The sequence below is a fragment of the Copadichromis virginalis genome, linkage group LG3, assembly GCF_057382275.1.
Source record: "Copadichromis virginalis isolate Kocher_CV1m ecotype Utaka linkage group LG3, C_Virginalis_male_GT1.1, whole genome shotgun sequence".
Classification (NCBI taxonomy): domain Eukaryota; kingdom Metazoa; phylum Chordata; class Actinopteri; order Cichliformes; family Cichlidae; genus Copadichromis; species Copadichromis virginalis.
The window spans coordinates 58547254-58564560 of record NC_140620.1 but is presented as its reverse complement, the minus strand read 5'-3'; the positions used below and the strand labels follow the sequence as shown (position 1 = coordinate 58564560).

General features: G+C 57.4%; 6 non-coding genes and 5 pseudogenes across 6 annotated transcripts; all 11 read right to left on the bottom strand.

Moving 5' to 3' along the window:
• Positions 1 to 1642: 1642 nt before the first annotated feature.
• On the bottom strand, positions 1643 to 1761 carry LOC146715913 (5S ribosomal RNA; annotated as a pseudogene).
• Positions 1762 to 2899: 1138 nt separating this feature from the next.
• On the bottom strand, positions 2900 to 3018 carry LOC146715912 (5S ribosomal RNA). The gene has a single exon (XR_014919383.1). It is a non-coding gene; the product is annotated as a 5S ribosomal RNA (ribosomal RNA).
• Positions 3019 to 4561: 1543 nt separating this feature from the next.
• On the bottom strand, positions 4562 to 4680 carry LOC146715911 (5S ribosomal RNA; annotated as a pseudogene).
• Positions 4681 to 6766: 2086 nt separating this feature from the next.
• On the bottom strand, positions 6767 to 6885 carry LOC146715910 (5S ribosomal RNA; annotated as a pseudogene).
• Positions 6886 to 7470: 585 nt separating this feature from the next.
• Positions 7471 to 7589, bottom strand: LOC146715909 (5S ribosomal RNA). Its single transcript, XR_014919645.1, has one exon. It is a non-coding gene; the product is annotated as a 5S ribosomal RNA (ribosomal RNA).
• Positions 7590 to 9042: 1453 nt separating this feature from the next.
• Positions 9043 to 9161, bottom strand: LOC146715908 (5S ribosomal RNA). The gene has a single exon (XR_014919619.1). It is a non-coding gene; the product is annotated as a 5S ribosomal RNA (ribosomal RNA).
• Positions 9162 to 10813: 1652 nt separating this feature from the next.
• LOC146715907 (5S ribosomal RNA) lies at positions 10814 to 10932 on the bottom strand. Its single transcript, XR_014919618.1, has one exon. It is a non-coding gene; the product is annotated as a 5S ribosomal RNA (ribosomal RNA).
• A 1135-nt stretch (positions 10933 to 12067) lies between these two features.
• On the bottom strand, positions 12068 to 12186 carry LOC146715906 (5S ribosomal RNA). Its single transcript, XR_014919908.1, has one exon. It is a non-coding gene; the product is annotated as a 5S ribosomal RNA (ribosomal RNA).
• A 621-nt stretch (positions 12187 to 12807) lies between these two features.
• LOC146715905 (5S ribosomal RNA) lies at positions 12808 to 12926 on the bottom strand (annotated as a pseudogene).
• A 1135-nt stretch (positions 12927 to 14061) lies between these two features.
• On the bottom strand, positions 14062 to 14180 carry LOC146715904 (5S ribosomal RNA; annotated as a pseudogene).
• A 1881-nt stretch (positions 14181 to 16061) lies between these two features.
• On the bottom strand, positions 16062 to 16180 carry LOC146715903 (5S ribosomal RNA). Its single transcript, XR_014919611.1, has one exon. It is a non-coding gene; the product is annotated as a 5S ribosomal RNA (ribosomal RNA).
• Between the last annotated feature and the right edge of the window lie 1127 nt (positions 16181 to 17307).

Below are 17307 nucleotides of genomic sequence, written 5' to 3'. Positions count from 1 at the left end.
GCCTCAGCCAGCAGCCACAGGCCCTGGTGTGGTGTAAGTCGCCTCAGACAGAAGCCACAGGCACTGGTGTGGTGTAAGTGGCCTCAGCCAGCAGCAAAAGGGCCCTGGTGTGGTATAAGTCGCCTCAGCCAGCAGCCACAGGCCCTGGTGTGGTGTAGGTGGCCTCAGCCAGCAGCCACAGGCCCTGGTGTGGTGTAAGTGGCCTGAGCAAGAGCCACATACCCTGGTGTGGTGTAATTGGCCTCAATAGCAACTAATGCCCTGGTGTGGTGTAAGTGGCCTCAGCCAGCAGCCACAGGCCCTGGTGTGGTGAAGATGGCCTCAGCAGGCAGCCACAGGCCCTGGTGTGGTGTGAGTGGCCTCAGCCAGCAGCCACAGGCCCTGGTGTGGTCTAAGTGGCCTCAGCCAGTGCCACAGGCCCTGGTGTGGTGTAAGTGGCCTAAGCCAGAGCCACAGGCCCTGGTGTGGTGTAAGTGGCCTCAATAGCAAATAAGGCCCTGGTGTGGTGTAAGTGGCCTGAGCAAGAACCACAGGGCCTGGTTTGGTGAAGATGGCCTCGGCCAGAAGCGCAGGGCCTGGCGTGATATGAGTGGCCTGAGCAAGAGCCACAGGCCCTGGTGTGATGTGAGTGGCCTGAGCAAGAGCCACAGGCCCTGGTGTGGTGTAAGTGGCCTCAGCCAGCAGCCACAGGCCCTGGTGTGGTGTAAGTCGCCTCAGCCAGAAGCCACAGGCACTGGTGTGGTGTAAGTGGCCTCAGCCAGCAGCCACAGGCCCTGGTGTGGTGTAGGTGGCCTCAGCCAGCAGCCACAGGCCCTGGTGTGGTGTAGGTGGCCTCAGCCAGCAGCCACAGGCCCTGGTGTGGTGTAAGTGGCCTCAGCCAGCAGCCACAGGCCCTGGTGTGGTGTAAGTGGCCTGAGCAAGAGCCACAGGCCCTGGTGTGTTGTAAGTGGCCTGAGCAAGAGCCACAGACCCTGGTGTGGTGTAATTGGCCTCAATAGCAACTAATGCCCTGGTGTGGTGTAGGTGGCCTCAGCCAGCAGCCACAGGCCCTGGTGTGGTGTAAGTGGCCTCAGCCAGCAGCCACAGGCCCTGGTGTGGTGTAAGTCGCCTCAGCCAGAAGTCACAGGCACTGGTGTGGTGTAAGTGGCCTCAGCCAGCAGCAAAAGGGCCCTGGTGTGGTGTAAGTGGCCTCAGCCAGCAGCCACAGGCCCTGGTGTGGTGTAGGTGGCCTCAGCCAGCAGCCACAGGCCCTTGTGTGGTGTAATTGGCCTCAATAGCAACTAAGGCCCTGGTGTGGTGTAGGTGGCCTAAGCCAGCAGCCACAGGCCCTGGTGTGGTGTAAGTGGCCTCAGCCAGTGCCACAGACCCTTGTGTGGTGTAATTGGCCTCAATAGCAACTAAGGCCCTGGTGTGGTGTAGGTGGCCTCAGCCAGCAGCCACAGGCCCTGGTGTGGTGTAAGTGGCCTCAGCCAGCAGCCACAGGCCCTGGTGTGGTGTAAGTGGCATCAGCTAGCAGCACAAGACATTGGAAAACAGCCAAAAGCAATGTCGTTAATGTGCCCTCATTAATGGGCAGCTGCTTTTGGTCTTTTAATACACCCCTTCTCTGGATCAAAAGCGGTTCAATGACATGAAAATGAAAGGCTTACAGCACCAGGTATTCCTAGGCAGTCTCCCATCCAAGTACTAACCAAGCCCAGCCCTGCTTAGCTTCCAAGATCAGACGAGGTCGGGCGTGCTCAGGGTGGTATGGCCGTAAGCTGCTGGCCCCAGCACAATGTCTCAATTTATGGATTCAAGTGATTAGGTGGCAAGTACCTGAAGTTACGAAGACAATCCTATAACCATACCTGCATGTTTGCATAATACCCTAACCCAAAGGCTCAGTTTGGCATTTATCCAACAGCACAGGCCCTGGATTGTTGAAGATGGCCTCAAGAACCAGCACAGGACCTGGTGTGTTTTACATGGCCACAGCAAGCAGCACAGGGCCTGGTTTGGTGAAGATGGCCTCAGCAAGCAGCCACAGGCCCTGGTGTGATATGAGTGGCCTGAGCAAGAGCCACAGGCCCTGGTGTGTTGTAAGTGGCCTCAGCCAGCAGCCACAGGCCCTGGTGTGGTGTAAGTGGCCTGAGCAAGAGCCACAGACCCTGGTGTGGTGTAATTGGCCTCAGCCAGCAGCCACAGGCCCTGGTGTGGTGTAAGTCGCCTCAGACAGAAGCCACAGGCACTGGTGTGGTGTAAGTGGCCTCAGCCAGCAGCAAAAGGGCCCTGGTGTGGTGTAAGTCGCCTCAGCCAGCAGCCACAGGCCCTGGTGTGGTGTAGGTGGCCTCAGCCACCAGCCACAGGCCCTGGTGTGGTGTAAGTGGCCTCAGCCAGCAGCCACAGGCCCTGGTGTGGTGTAAGTGGCCTCAGCCAGCAGCCACAGGCCCTGGTGTGGTGTAAGTGGCCTCAGCCAGTGCCACAGGCCCTGGTGTGGTGTAAGTGGCCTGAGCAAGAGCCACAGGCCCTGGTGTGGTGTAAGTGGCCTGAGCAAGAGCCACAGACCCTGGTGTGGTGTAATTGGCCTCAATAGCAACTAATGCCCTGGTGTGGTGTAGGTGGCCTCAGCCAGCAGCCACAGGCCCTGGTGTGGTGTAAGTGGCCTCAGCCAGTGCCACAGGCCCTGGTGTGGTGTAAGTGGCCTGAGCAAGAGCCAAAGACCCTGGTGTGGTGTAATTGGCCTCAATAGCAACTAAGGCCCTGGTGTGGTGTAGGTGGCATCAGCTAGCAGCACAAGACATTGGAAAACAGCCAGAAGCAATGTCGTTAATGTACCCTCATTAATGGGCAGCTGCTTTTAGTCTTTTAATACACCCCTTCTCTGGATCAAAAGCGGTTCAATGACATGAAAATGAAAGGCTTACAGCACCAGGTATTCCCAGGAAGTCTCCCATCCAAGTACTAACCAAGCCCAGCCCTGCTTAGCTTCCGAGATCAGACGAGGTCGGGCGTGCTCAGGGTGGTATGGCCGTAAGCTGCTGGCTCCAGCACAATGTCTCAATTTATGGATTCAAGTGATTAGGTGGCAAGTACCTGAAGTTACGAAGATAATCCTATAACCATACCTGCATGTTTGCATAATACCCTAACCCAAAGGCTCAGTTTGGCATTTATCCAACAGCACAGGCCCTGGATTGTTGAAGATGGCCTCAGGAACCAGCACAGGGCCTGATGTGTTGTACATGGCCACAGCAAGCAGCACAGGGCCTGGTTTGGTGAAGATGGCCTCGGCCAGAAGCACAGGGCCTGGTGTGATATGAGTGGCCTGAGCAAGAGCCACAGGCCCTGGTGTGTTGTAAGTGGCCTCAGCCAGCAGCCACAGGCCCTGGTGTGGTGTAGGTGGCCTCAGCCAGCAGCCACAGGCCCTTGTGTGGTGTAAGTGGCCTCAGCCAGCAGCCACAGGCCCTGGTGTGGTGTAAGTGGCCTCAGCCAGTGCCACAGGCCCTGGTGTGGTGTAATTGGCCTCAATAGCAACTAAGGCCCTGGTGTGGTGTAAGTGGCCTGAGCAAGAGCCACATACCCTGGTGTGGTGTAATTGGCCTCAATAGCAACTAAGGCCCTGGTGTGGTGTAGGTGGCCTCAGCCAGCAGCCACAGGCCCTAGTGTGGTGTAAGTGGCCTCAGCCAGAGCAACAGGCCCTGATGTGGTGTAAGTGGCCCCAGCCGGTCACTCAGGCCCTGGTGTGGTGTAGGTGGCATCAGCTAGCAGCACAAGACAATGGAAAACAGCCAAAAGCAATGTCGTTAATGTGCCCTCATTAATGGGGAGCTGCTTCTGGTCTTTTAATACACCCCTTCTCTGGATCAAAAGCGGTTCAATGACATGAAAATGAAAGGCTTACAGCACCAGGCCCTGGATTGTTGAAGATGGCGTCAGGAACCAGCACAGGGCCTGGTGTGTTGTACATGGCCACAGCAAGCAGCACAGGGCCTGGTTTGGTGAAGATGGCCTCGGCCAGAAGCACAGGGCCTGGTGTGATATGAGTGGCCTGAGCAAGAGCCACAGGCCCTGGTGTGTTGTAAGTGGCCTCAGCCAGCAGCCACAGGCCCTGGTGTGGTGTAGGTGGCCTCAGCCAGCAGCCACAGGCCCTTGTGTGGTGTAATTGGCCTCAATAGCAACTAAGGCCCTGGTGTGGTGTAGGTGGCCTCAGCCAGCAGCCACAGGCCCTGGTGTGGTGTAAGTGGCCTCAGCCAGTGCCACAGGCCCTGGTGTGGTGTAAGTGGCCTGAGCAAGAGCCACAGACCCTGGTGTGGTGTAATTGGCCTCAATAGCAACTAAGGCCCTGGTGTGGTGTAGGTGGCCTCAGCCAGCAGCCACAGGCCCTGGTGTGGTGTAAGTGGCCTCAGCCAGCAGCCACAGGCCCTGGTGTGGTGTAAGTGGCATCAGCTAGCAGCACAAGACATTGGAAAACAGCCAAAAGCAATGTCGTTAATGTGCCCTCATTAATGGGGAGCTGCTTTTGGTCTTTTAATACACCCCTTCTCTGGATCAAAAGCGGTTCAATGACATGAAAATCAAAGGCTTACAGCACCAGGTATTCCCAGGCAGTCTCCCATCCAAGTACTAACCAAGCCCAGCCCTGTTTAGCTTCCGAGATCAGACGAGGTCAGGCGTGCTCAGGGTGGTATGGCCGTAAGCTGCTGGCTCCAGCACAATGTCTCAATTTATGGATTCAAGTGATTAGGTGGCAAGTACCTGAAGTTACGAAGACAATGCTATAACCATACCTGCATGTTTGCATAATACCCTAACCCAAAGGCTCAGTTTGGCATTTATCCAACAGCACAGGCCCTGGATTGTTGAAGATGGCCTCAGGAACCAGCACAGGGCCTGGTGTGTTGTACATGGCCACAGCAAGGAGCACAGGGCCTGGTTTGGTGAAGATGGCCTCGGCCAGAAGCGCAGGGCCTGGCGTGATATGAGAGGCCTGAGCAAGAGCCACAGGCCCTGGTGTGATGTGAGTGGCCTGAGCAAGAGCCACAGGCCCTGGTGTGGTGTAAGTGGCCTCAGCCAGCAGCCACAGGCCCTGGTGTGGTGTAAGTCGCCTCAGCCAGAAGCCACAGGCACTGGTGTGGTGTAAGTGGCCTCAGCCAGCAGCCACAGGCCCTGGTGTGGTGTAGGTGGCCTCAGCCAGCAGCCACAGGCCCTGGTGTGGTGTAGGTGGCCTCAGCCAGCAGCCACAGGCCCTGGTGTGGTGTAAGTGGCCTCAGCCAGCAGCCACAGGCCCTGGTGTGGTGTAAGTGGCCTGAGCAAGAGCCACAGGCCCTGGTGTGTTGTAAGTGGCCTGAGCAAGAGCCACAGACCCTGGTGTGGTGTAATTGGCCTCAATAGCAACTAATGCCCTGGTGTGGTGTAGGTGGCCTCAGCCAGCAGCCACAGGCCCTGGTGTGGTGTAAGTGGCCTCAGCCAGCAGCCACAGGCCCTGGTGTGGTGTAAGTCGCCTCAGCCAGAAGTCACAGGCACTGGTGTGGTGTAAGTGGCCTCAGCCAGCAGCAAAAGGGCCCTGGTGTGGTGTAAGTGGCCTCAATAGCAACTAAGGCCCTGGTGTGGTGTAGGTGGCCTAAGCCAGCAGCCACAGGCCCTGGTGTGGTGTAAGTGGCCTCAGCCAGTGCCACAGACCCTGGTGTGGTGTAATTGGCCTCAATAGCAACTAAGGCCCTGGTGTGGTGTAGGTGGCTTCAGCCAGCAGCCACAGGCTCTGGTGTGGTGTAACTGGCCTCAGCCAGCAGCCACAGGCCCTGGTGTGGTGTAAGTGGCCTCAGCCAGAGCCACAGGCCCTGATGTGGTGTAAGTGGCCCCAGCCGGTCACTCAGGCCCTGGTGTGGTGTAGGTGGCATCAGCCAGCAGCCACAGGCCCTGGTGTGGTGTAAGTCGCCTCAGCCAGAAGCCACAGGCACTGGTGTGGTGTAAGTGGCCTCAGCCAGCAGCAAAAGGGCCCTGGTGTGGTGTAAGTCGCCTCAGCCAGAAGCCACAGGCCCTGGTGTGGTGTAAGTGGCCTGAGCAAGAGCCACAGGCCCTGGTGTGGTGTAAGTGGCCTGAGCAAGAGCCACAGACCCTGGTGTGGTGTAATTGGCCTCAATAGCAACTAATGCCCTGGTGTGGTGTAGGTGGCCTCAGCCAGCAGCCACAGGCCCTGGTGTGGTGTAGGTGGCCTCAGCCAGCAGCCACAAGCCCTTGTGTGGTGTAAGTGGCCTCAGCCAGCAGCCACAGGCCCTGGTGTGGTGTAGGTGGCCTCAGCCAGCAGCCACAAGCCCTTGTGTGGTGTAAGTGGCCTCAGCCAGCAGCCACAGGCCCTGGTGTGGTGTAAGTGGCCTCAGCCAGTGCCACAGGCCCTGGTGTGGTGTAAGTGGCCTGAGCAAGAGCCACAGACCATGGTGTGGTGTAATTGGCCTCAATAGCAACTAAGGCCCTGGTGTGGTGTAAGTGGCCTCAGTCAGCAGCCACAGGCCCTGGTGTGGTGTAAGTGGCCTCAGCCAGCAGCCACAGGCCCTGGTGTGGTGTAAGTGGCCTCAGCCAGAGCCACAGGCCCTGATGTGGTGTAAGTGGCCCCAGCCGGTCACTCAGGCCCTGGTGTGGTGTAGGTGGCATCAGCTAGCAGCACAAGACATTGGAAAACAGCCAAAAGCAATGTCGTTAATGTGCCCTCATTAATGGGCAGCTCCTTTTGGTCTTTTAATACACCCCTTCTCTGGATCAAAAGCGGTTCAATGACATGAAAATGAAAGGCTTACAGCACTAGGTATTCCCAGGCATTCTCCCATCCAAGTACTAACCAAGCCCAGCCCTGCTCAGCTTCCGAGATCAGACGAGGTCGGGCGTGCTCAGGGTGGTATGGCCGTAAGCTGCTGGCCCCAGCACAATGTCTCAATTTATGGATTCAGGTGATTAGGTGGCAAGTACTTGAAGTTACGAAGACAATCCTATAACCCTACCTTCATGTTTGCATAATACCCTAACCCAAAGGCTCAGTTTAGCATTTATCCAACAGCACAGGCCCTGGATTGTTGAAGATGGCCTCAGGAACCAGCACAGGGCCTGGTGTGTTGTACATGGCCTCGGCCAGAAGCGCAGGGCCTGGTGTGATGTGAGTGGCCTGAGCAAGAGCCACAGGCCCTGGTGTGGTGTAAGTGGCCTCAGCCAGCAGCCACAGGCCCTGGTTTGGTGTAAGTCGCCACAGCCAGAACCCACAGGCCCTGGTGTGGTGTAACTGGCCTCAGCCAGAGCCACAGCCCCTGATGTGGTGTAAGTGGCCCCAGCCGGTCACTCAGGCCCTGGTGTGGTGTAGGTGGCATCAGCTAGCAGCACAAGACATTGGAAAAGAGCCAAAAGCAATGTGATTAATGTGCCCTTATTAATGGGCAGCTGCTTTTGGTCTTTTAATACACCCCTTCTCTGGATCAAAAGCGGTTCAATGACATGAAAATGAAAGGCTTACAGCACCGGGTATTCCCAGGCAGTCTCCCATCCAAGTACTAACCAAGCCCAGCCCTGCTTAGCTTCCGAGTTCAGACGAGGTCGGGCGTGCTCAGGGTGGTATGGCCGTAAGCTGCTGGGCCCAGCACAATGTCTCAATTTATGGATTCAAGTGATTAGGTGGCAAGTACCTGAAGTTACGAAGACAATCCTATAACCATACCTGCATGTTTGCATAATACCCTAACCCAAAGGCTCAGTTTGGCATTTATCCAACAGCACAGGCCCTGGATTGTTGAAGATGGCCTCAGGAACCAGCACAGGGCCTGGTGTGTTGTACATGGCCACAGCAAGGAGCACAGGGCCTGGTTTGGTGAAGATGGCCTCGGCCAGAAGCGCAGGGCCTGGTGTGATGTGAGTGGCCTGAGCAAGAGCCACAGGCCTTGGTGTGGTGTAAGTGGCCTCAGCCAGCAGCCACAGGCCCTGGTGTGGTGTAAGTCGCCTCAGCCAGAAGCCACAGGCACTGGTGTGGTGTAAGTGGCCTCAGCCAGCAGCCACAGGCCCTGGTGTGGTGTAGGTGGCCTCAGCCAGCAGCCACAGGCCCTGGTGTGGTGTAGGTGGCCTCAGCCAGCAGCCACAGGCCCTGGTGTGGTGTAAGTGGCCTCAGCCAGCAGCCACAGGCCCTGGTGTGGTGTAAGTGGCCTGAGCAAGAGCCACAGGCCCTGGTGTGGTGTAAGTGGCCTGAGCAAGAGCCACAGACCCTGGTGTGGTGTAATTGGCCTCAATAGCAACTAATGCCCTGGTGTGGTGTAGGTGGCCTCAGCCAGCAGCCACAGGCCCTGGTGTGGTGTAAGTGGCCTCAGCCAGCAGACACAGGCCCTGGTGTGGTGTAAGTGGCCTCAGCCAGCAGCAAAAGGGCCCTGGTGTGGTGTAAGTGGCCTCAGCCAGCAGCCACAGGCCCTGGTGTGGTGTAGGTGGCCTCAGCCAGCAGCCACAGGCCCTTGTGTGGTGTAATTGGCCTCAATAGCAACTAAGGCCCTGGTGTGGTGTAGGTGGCCTAAGCCAGCAGCCACAGGCCCTGGTGTGGTGTAAGTGGCCTCAGCCAGTGCCACAGGCCCTGGTGTGGTGTAAGTGGCCTGAGCAAGAGCCACAGACCCTGGTGTGGTGTAATTGGCCTCAATAGCAACTAAGGCCCTGGTGTGGTGTAGGTGGCCTCAGCCAGCAGCCACAGGCCCTGGTGTGGTGTAAGTGGCCTCAATAGCAACTAAGGCCCTGGTGTGGTGTAAGTGGCTTCAGCCAGCAGCCACAGGCTCTGGTGTGGTGTAACTGGCCTCAGCCAGCAGCCACAGGCCCTGGTGTGGTGTAAGTGGCCTCAGCCAGAGCCACAGGCCCTGATGTGGTGTAAGTGGCCCCAGCCGGTCACTCAGGCCCTGGTGTGGTGTAGGTGACATCAGCTAGCAGCACAAGACATTGGAAAACAGCCAAAAGCAGTGTCGTTAATGTGCCCTCATTAATGGGCAGCTGCTTTTGGTCTTTTAATACACCCCTTCTCTGGATCAAAAGCAGTTCAATGACATGAAAATGAAAGGCTTACAGCACCAGGTATTCCCAGGCAGTCTCCCATCCAAGTACTAACCAAGCCCAGCCCTGCTTAGCTTCCGAGATCAGACGAGGTCGGGCGTGCTCAGGGTGGTATGGCCGTAAGCTGCTGGCTCCAGCACAATGTCTCAATTTATGGATTCAAGTGATTAGGTGGCAAGTACCTGAAGTTACGAAGACAATCCTATAACCATACCTGCATGTTTGCATAATACCCTAACCCAAAGGCTCAGTTTGGCATTTATCCAACAGCACAGGCCCTGGATTGTTGAAGATGGCCTCAGGAACCAGCACAGGGCCTGGTGTGTTGTACATGGCCACAGCAAGCAGCACAGGGCCTGGTTTGGTGAAGATGGCCTCGGCCAGAAGCGCAGGGCCTGGTGTGATGTGAGTGGCCTGAGCAAGAGCCACAGGCCTTGGTGTGGTGTAAGTGGCCTCAGCCAGCAGCCACAGGCCCTGGTGTGGTGTAAGTCGCCTCAGCCAGAAGCCACAGGCACTGGTGTGGTGTAAGTGGCCTCAGCCAGCAGCAAAAGGGCCCTGGTGTGGTGTAAGTGGCCTCAGCCAGCAGCCACAGGCCCTGGTGTGGTGTAGGTGGCCTCAGCCAGCAGCCACAGGCCCTGGTGTGGTGTAAGTGGCCTCAGCCAGCAGCCACAGGCCCTGGTGTGGTGTAAGTGGCCTCAGCCAGCAGCCACAGGCCCTGGTGTGGTGTAAGTGGCCTCAGCCAGTGCCACAGGCCCTGGTGTGGTGTAAGTGGCCTGAGCAAGAGCCACAGACCCTGGTGTGGTGTAATTGGCCTCAGCCAGCAGCCACAGGCCCTGGTGTGGTGTAAGTCGCCTCAGACAGAAGCCACAAGCACTGGTGTGGTGTAAGTTGCCTCAGCCAGCAGCAAAAGGGCCCTGGTGTGGTATAAGTCGCCTCAGCCAGCAGCCACAGGCCCTGGTGTGGTGTAGGTGGCCTCAGCCACCAGCCACAGGCCCTGGTGTGGTGTAAGTGGCCTCAGCCAGCAGCCACAGGCCCTGGTGTGGTGTAAGTGGCCTCAGCCAGCAGCCACAGGCCCTGGTGTGGTGTAAGTGGCCTCAGCCAGTGCCACAGGCCCTGGTGTGGTGTAAGTGGCCTGAGCAAGAGCCACAGGCCCTGGTGTGGTGTAAGTGGCCTGAGCAAGAGCCACAGACCCTGGTGTGGTGTAATTGGCCTCAATAGCAACTAATGCCCTGGTTTGGTGTAGGTGGCCTCAGCCAGCAGCCACAGGCCCTGGTGTGGTGTAAGTGGCCTGAGCAAGAGCCACAGGCCCTGGTGTGGTGTAAGTGGCCTGAGCAAGAGCCACAGACCCTGGTGTGGTGTAATTGGCCTCAATAGCAACTAATGCCCTGGTGTGGTGTAGGTGGCCTCAGCCAGCAGCCACAGGCCCTGGTGTGGTGAAAGTGGCCTCAGCCAGAGCCACAGGCCCTGATGTGGTGTAAGTGGCCTCAGCCAGCAGCCACAGGCCCTGGTGTGGTGTAAGTGGCCTCAGCCAGTGCCACAGGCCCTGGTGTGGTGTAAGTGGCCTGAGCAAGCGCCAAAGACCCTGGTGTGGTGTAATTGGCCTCAATAGCAACTAAGGCCCTGGTGTGGTGTAGGTGGCATCAGCTAGCAGCACAAGACATTGGAAAAGAGCCAAAAGCAGTGTCGTTAATGTGCCCTCATTAATGGGCAGCTGCTTTTGGTCTTTTAATACACCCCTTCTCTGGATCAAAAGCGGTTCAATGACATGAAAATCAAAGGCTTACAGCACCAGGTATTCCCAGGCAGTCTCCCATCCAAGTACTAACCAAGCCCAGCCCTGCTTAGCTTCCGAGATCAGACGAGGTCGGGCGTGCTCAGGGTGGTATGGCCGTAAGCTGCTGGCTCCAGCACAATGTCTCAATTTATGGATTCAAGTGATTAGGTGGCAAGTACCTGAAGTTACGAAGACAATGCTATAACCATACCTGCATGTTTGCATAATACCCTAACCCAAAGGCTCAGTTTGGCATTTATCCAACAGCACAGGCCCTGGATTGTTGAAGATGGCCTCAGGAACCAGCACAGGGCCTGGTGTGTTGTACATGGCCACAGCAAGGAGCACAGGGCCTGGTTTGGTGAAGATGGCCTCGGCCAGAAGCGCAGGGCCTGGTGTGATGTGAGTGGCCTGAGCAAGAGCCACAGGCCTTGGTGTGGTGTAAGTGGCCTCAGCCAGCAGCCACAGGCCCTGGTGTGGTGTAAGTCGCCTCAGCCAGAAGCCACAGGCACTGGTGTGGTGTAAGTGGCCTCAGCCAGCAGCCACAGGCCCTGGTGTGGTGTAGGTGGCCTCAGCCAGCAGCCACAGGCCCTGGTGTGGTGTAGGTGGCCTCAGCCAGCAGCCACAGGCCCTGGTGTGGTGTAAGTGGCCTCAGCCAGCAGCCACAGGCCCTGGTGTGGTGTAAGTGGCCTGAGCAAGAGCCACAGGCCCTGGTGTGGTGTAAGTGGCCTGTGCAAGAGCCACAGACCCTGGTGTGGTGTAATTGGCCTCAATAGCAACTAATGCCCTGGTGTGGTGTAGGTGGCCTCAGCCAGCAGCCACAGGCCCTGGTGTGGTGTAAGTGGCCTCAGCCAGCAGCCACAGGCCCTGGTGTGGTGTAAGTGGCCTGAGCAAGTGCCACAGGCCTGGTGTGGTGTAAGTGGCCTGAGCAAGAGCCACAGACCCTGGTGTGGTGTAATTGGCCTCAATAGCAACTAAGGCCCTGGTGTGGTGTAGGTGGCCTCAGCCAGCAGCCACAGGCCCTGGTGTGGTGTAAGTGGCCTCAGCCAGAGCCACAGGCCCTGATGTGGTGTAGATGGCCCCAGCCGGTCACTCAGGCCCTGGTGTGGTGTAGGTGGCATCAGCTAGCAGCACAAGACATTGGAAAAGAGCCAAAAGCAATGTCGTTAATGTGCCCTCATTAATGGGCAGATGCTTTTGGTCTTTTAATACACCCCTTCTCTGGATCAAAAGCGGTTCAATGACATGAAAATGAAAGGCTTACAGCACCAGGTATTCCCAGGCAGTCTCCCATCCAAGTACTAACCAAGCCCAGCCCTGCTTAGCTTCCGAGATCAGACGAGGTCAGGCGTGCTCAGGGTGGTATGGCCGTAAGCTGATGGCCCCAGCACAATGTCTCAATTTATGGATTCAAGTGATTAGGTGGCAAGTACCTGAAGTTACGAAGACAATCCTATAACCATACCTGCATGTTTGCATAATACCCTAACCCAAAGGCTCAGTTTGGCATTTATCCAACAGCACAGGCCCTGGATTGTTGAAGATGGCCTCTGGAACCAGCACAGGACCTGGTGTGTTGTACATGGCCACAGCAAGCAGCACAGGGCCTGGTTTGGTGAAGATGGCCTCGGCCAGAAGCGCAGGGCCTGGCGTGATATGAGTGGCCTGAGCAAGAGCCACAGGCCCTGGTGTGGTGTGAGTGGCCTGAGCAAGAGCCACAGGCCCTGGTGTGGTGTAAGTGGCCTGAGCAAGAGCCACAGGCCCTGGTGTGGTGTAATTGGCCTCAATAGCAACTAAGGCCCTGGTTTGGTGTATGTGGCCTCAGCCAGCAAATAAGGCCGTGGTGTGGTGTAGGTGGCATCAGCTAGCAGCACAAGACATTGGAAAACAGCCAAAAGCAATGTCGTTAATGTGCCCTCATTAATGGGCAGCTGCTTTTGCTCTTTTAATACACCCCTTCTCTGGATCAAAAGCGGTTCAATGACATGAAAATGAAAGGCTTACAGCACCAGGTATTCCCAGGCAGTCTCCCATCCAAGTACTAACCAAGCCCAGCCCTGCTTAGCTTCCGAGATCAGTCGAGGTCGGGGGTGCTCAGGGTGGTATGGCCGTAAGCTGCTGGCCCCAGCACAATGTCTCAATTTATGGATTCAAGTGATTAGGTGGCAAGTACCTGAAGTTACGAAGACAATCCTATAACCATACCTGCATGTTTGCATAATACCCTAACCCAAAGGCTCAGTTTGGCATTTATCCAACAGCACAGGCCCTGGATTGTTGAAGATGGCCTCAGGAACCAGCACAGGGCCTGGTGTGTTGTACATGGCCACAGCAAGGAGCACAGGGCCTGGTTTGGTGAAGATGGCCTCGGCCAGAAGCGCAGGGCCTGGTGTGATGTGAGTGGCCTGAGCAAGAGCCACAGGCCTTGGTGTGGTGTAAGTGGCCTCAGCCAGCAGCCACAGGCACTGGTGTGGTGTAAGTCGCCTCAGCCAGAAGCCACAGGCACTGGTGTGGTGTAAGTGGCCTCAGCCAGCAGCCACAGGCCCTGGTGTGGTGTAGGTGGCCTCAGCCAGCAGCCACAGGCCCTGGTGTGGTGTAGGTGGCCTCAGCCAGCAGCCACAGGCCCTGGTGTGGTGTAAGTGGCCTCAGCCAGCAGCCACAGGCCCTGGTGTGGTGTAAGTGGCCTGAGCAAGAGCCACAGGCCCTGGTGTGGTGTAAGTGGCCTGTGCAAGAGCCACAGACCCTGGTGTGGTGTAATTGGCCTCAATAGCAACTAATGCCCTGGTGTGGTGTAGGTGGCCTCAGCCAGCAGCCACAGGCCCTGGTGTGGTGTAAGTGGCCTCAGCCAGCAGCCACAGGCCCTGGTGTGGTGTAAGTGGCCTGAGCAAGTGCCACAGGCCTGGTGTGGTGTAAGTGGCCTGAGCAAGAGCCACAGACCCTGGTGTGGTGTAATTGGCCTCAATAGCAACTAAGGCCCTGGTGTGGTGTAGGTGGCCTCAGCCAGCAGCCACAGGCCCTGGTGTGGTGTAAGTGGCCTCAGCCAGAGCCACAGGCCCTGATGTGGTGTAGATGGCCCCAGCCGGTCACTCAGGCCCTGGTGTGGTGTAGGTGGCATCAGCTAGCAGCACAAGACATTGGAAAAGAGCCAAAAGCAATGTCGTTAATGTGCCCTCATTAGTGGGCAGCTGCTTTTGGTCTTTTAATACACCCCTTCTCTGGATCAAAAGCGGTTCAATGACATGAAAATGAAAGGCTTACAGCACCAGGTATTCCCAGGCAGTCTCCCATCCAAGTACTAACCAAGCCCAGCCCTGCTTAGCTTCCGAGATCAGACGAGGTCGGGCGTGCTCAGGGTGGTATGGCCATAAGATGCTGGCCCCAGCACAATGACTCAATTTATGGATTCAAGTGATTAGGTGGCAAGTACCTGAAGTTACGAAGACAATCCTATAACCATACCTGCATGTTTGCATAATACCCTAACCCAAAGGCTCAGTTTAGCATTTATCCAACAGCACAGGCCCTGGATTGTTGAAGATGGCCTCAGGAACCAGCACAGGGCCTGGTGTGTTGTACATGGCCACAGCTAGCAGCACAGGGCCTGGTTTGGTGAAGATGGCCTCGGCCAGAAGAGCAGGGCCTGGTGTGATGTGAGTGGCCTGAGCAAGAGCCACATACCCTGGTGTGGTGTAATTGGCCTCAATAGCAACTAAGGCCCTGGTGTGGTGTAGGTGGCCTCAGCCAGCAGCCACAGGCCCTGGTGTGGTGTAAGTGGCCTCAATAGCAACTAAGGCCCTGGTGTGGTGTAAGTGGCCTGAGCAAGAGCCACATACCCTGGTGTGGTGTAATTGGCCTCAATAGCAACTAAGGCCCTGGTGTGGTGTAGGTGGCCTCAGCCAGCAGCCACAGGCCCTGGTGTGGTGTAAGTGGCCCCAGCCGGTCACTCAGGCCCTGGTGTGTTTTACATGGCCACAGCAAGCAGCACAGGGCCTGGTTTGGTGAAGATGGCCTCAGCAAGCAGCCACAGGCCCTGGTTTGGTGTAAGTGGCCTCAGCCAGCAGCCACAGGGCCTGGTGTGTTGTACATGGCCACAGCTAGCAGCACAGGGCCTGGTTTGGTGAAGATGGCCTCGGCCAGAAGCGCAGGGCCTGGTGTGATGTGAGTGGCCTGAGCAAGAGCCACAGGCCCTGGTGTGGTGTAGGTGGCCTCAGCCAGCAGCCACAGGCCTGGTGTGGTGTAAGTCGCCTCAGCCAGAAGCCACAGGCCCTGGTGTGGTGTAAGTGGCCTCAGCCAGCAGCCACAGGCCCTGGTGTGGTGTAAGTGGCCTGAGCAAGAGCCACAGGCCCTGGTGTGGTGTAAGTGGCCTCAGCCAGCAGCCACAGGCCCTGGTGTGGTGTAAGTGGCCTGAGCAAGTGCCACAGGCCCTGGTGTGGTGTAAGTGGCCTCAATAGCAAATAAGGCCCTGGTGTGGTGTAAGTGGCCTGAGCAAGAACCACAGGGCCTGGTTTGGTGAAGATGGCCTCGGCCAGAAGCGCAGGGCCTGGTGTGATGTGAGTGGCCTGAGCAAGAGCCACAGGCCCTGGTGTGGTGTAAGTGGCCTCAGCCAGCAGCCACAGGCCCTGGTGTGGTGTAAGTGGCCTCAGCCAGAAGCCACATGCACTGGTGTGGTGTAAGTGGCCTCAGCCAGCAGCAAAAGGGCCCTGGTGTGGTGTAGGTGGCCTCAGCCAGCAGCCACAGGCCCTGGTGTGGTGTAAGTGGCCTCAATAGCAACTAAGGCCCTGGTGTGGTGTAAGTGGCTTCAGCCAGCAGCCACAGGCCCTGGTGTGGTGTAAGTGGCCTCAGCCAGCAGCCACAGGCCCTGGTGTGGTGTAGGTGGCCTCAGCCAGCAGCCACAGGCCCTGGTGTGGTGTAAGTGGCCTCAATAGCAACTAAGGCCCTGGTGTGGTGTAAGTGGCTTCAGCCAGCAGCCACAGGCTCTGGTGTGGTGTAACTGGCCTCAGCCAGCAGCCACAGGCCCTGGTGTGGTGTAAGTGGCCTCAGCCAGAGCCACAGGCCCTGATGTGGTGTAAGTGGCCCCAGCCGGTCACTCAGGCCCTGGTGTGGTGTAGGTGGCATCAGCTAGCAGCACAAGACATTGGAAAACAGCCAAAAGCAGTGTCGTTAATGTGCCCTCATTAATGGGCAGCTGCTTTTGGTCTTTTAATACACCCCTTCTCTGGATCAAAAGCGGTTCAATGACATGAAAATGAAAGGCTTACAGCACCAGGTATTCCCAGGCAGTCTCCCATCCAAGTACTAACCAAGCCCAGCCCTGCTTAGCTTCCGAGTTCAGACGAGGTCGGGCGTGCTCAGGGTGGTATGGCCGTAAGCTGCTGGCCCCAGCACAATGTCTCAATTTATGGATTCAAGTGATTAGGTGGCAAGTACCTGAAGTTACGAAGACAATCCTATAACCATACCTGCATGTTTGCATAATACCCTAACCCAAAGGCTCAGTTTGGCATTTATCCAACAGCACAGGCCCTGGATTGTTGAAGATGGCCTCAGGAACCAGCACAGGGCCTGGTGTGTTGTACATGGCCACAGCAAGCAGCACAGGGCCTGGTTTGGTGAAGATGGCCTCGGCCAGAAGCGCAGGGCCTGGTGTGATGTGAGTGGCCTGAGCAAGAGCCACAGGCCTTGGTGTGGTGTAAGTGGCCTCAGCCAGCAGCCACAGGCCCTGGTGTGGTGTAAGTCGCCTCAGCCAGAAGCCACAGGCACTGGTGTGGTGTAAGTGGCCTCAGCCAGCAGCAAAAGGGCCCTGGTGTGGTGTAAGTCGCCTCAGCCAGCAGCCACAGGCCCTGGTGTGGTGTAGGTGGCCTCAGCCAGCAGCCACAGGCCCTGGTGTGGTGTAAGTGGCCTCAGCCAGCAGCCACAGGCCCTGGTGTGGTGTAAGTGGCCTCAGCCAGCAGCCACAGGCCCTGGTGTGGTGTAAGTGGCCTCAGCCAGTGCCACAGTCCCTGGTGTGGTGTAAGTGGCCTGAGCAAGAGCCACAGACCCTGGTGTGGTGTAATTGGCCTCAGCCAGCAGCCACAGGCCCTGGTGTGGTGTAAGTCGCCTCAGACAGAAGCCACAGGCCCTGGTGTGGTGTAGGTGGCCTCAGCCACCAGCCACAGGCCCTGGTGTGGTGTAAGTGGCCTCAGCCAGCAGCCACAGGCCCTGGTGTGGTGTAAGTGGCCTCAGCCAGCAGCCACAGGCCCTGGTGTGGTGTAAGTGGCCTCAGCCAGTGCCACAGGCCCTGGTGTGGTGTAAGTGGCCTGAGCAAGAGCCACAGGCCCTGGTGTGGTGTAAGTGGCCTGAGCAAGAGCCACAGACCCTGGTGTGGTGTAATTGGCCTCAATAGCAACTAATGCCCTGGTGTGGTGTAGGTGGCCTCAGCCAGCAGCCACAGGCCCTGGTGTGGTGAAAGTGGCCTCAGCCAGAGCCACAGGCCCTGATGTGGTGTAAGTGGCCCCAGC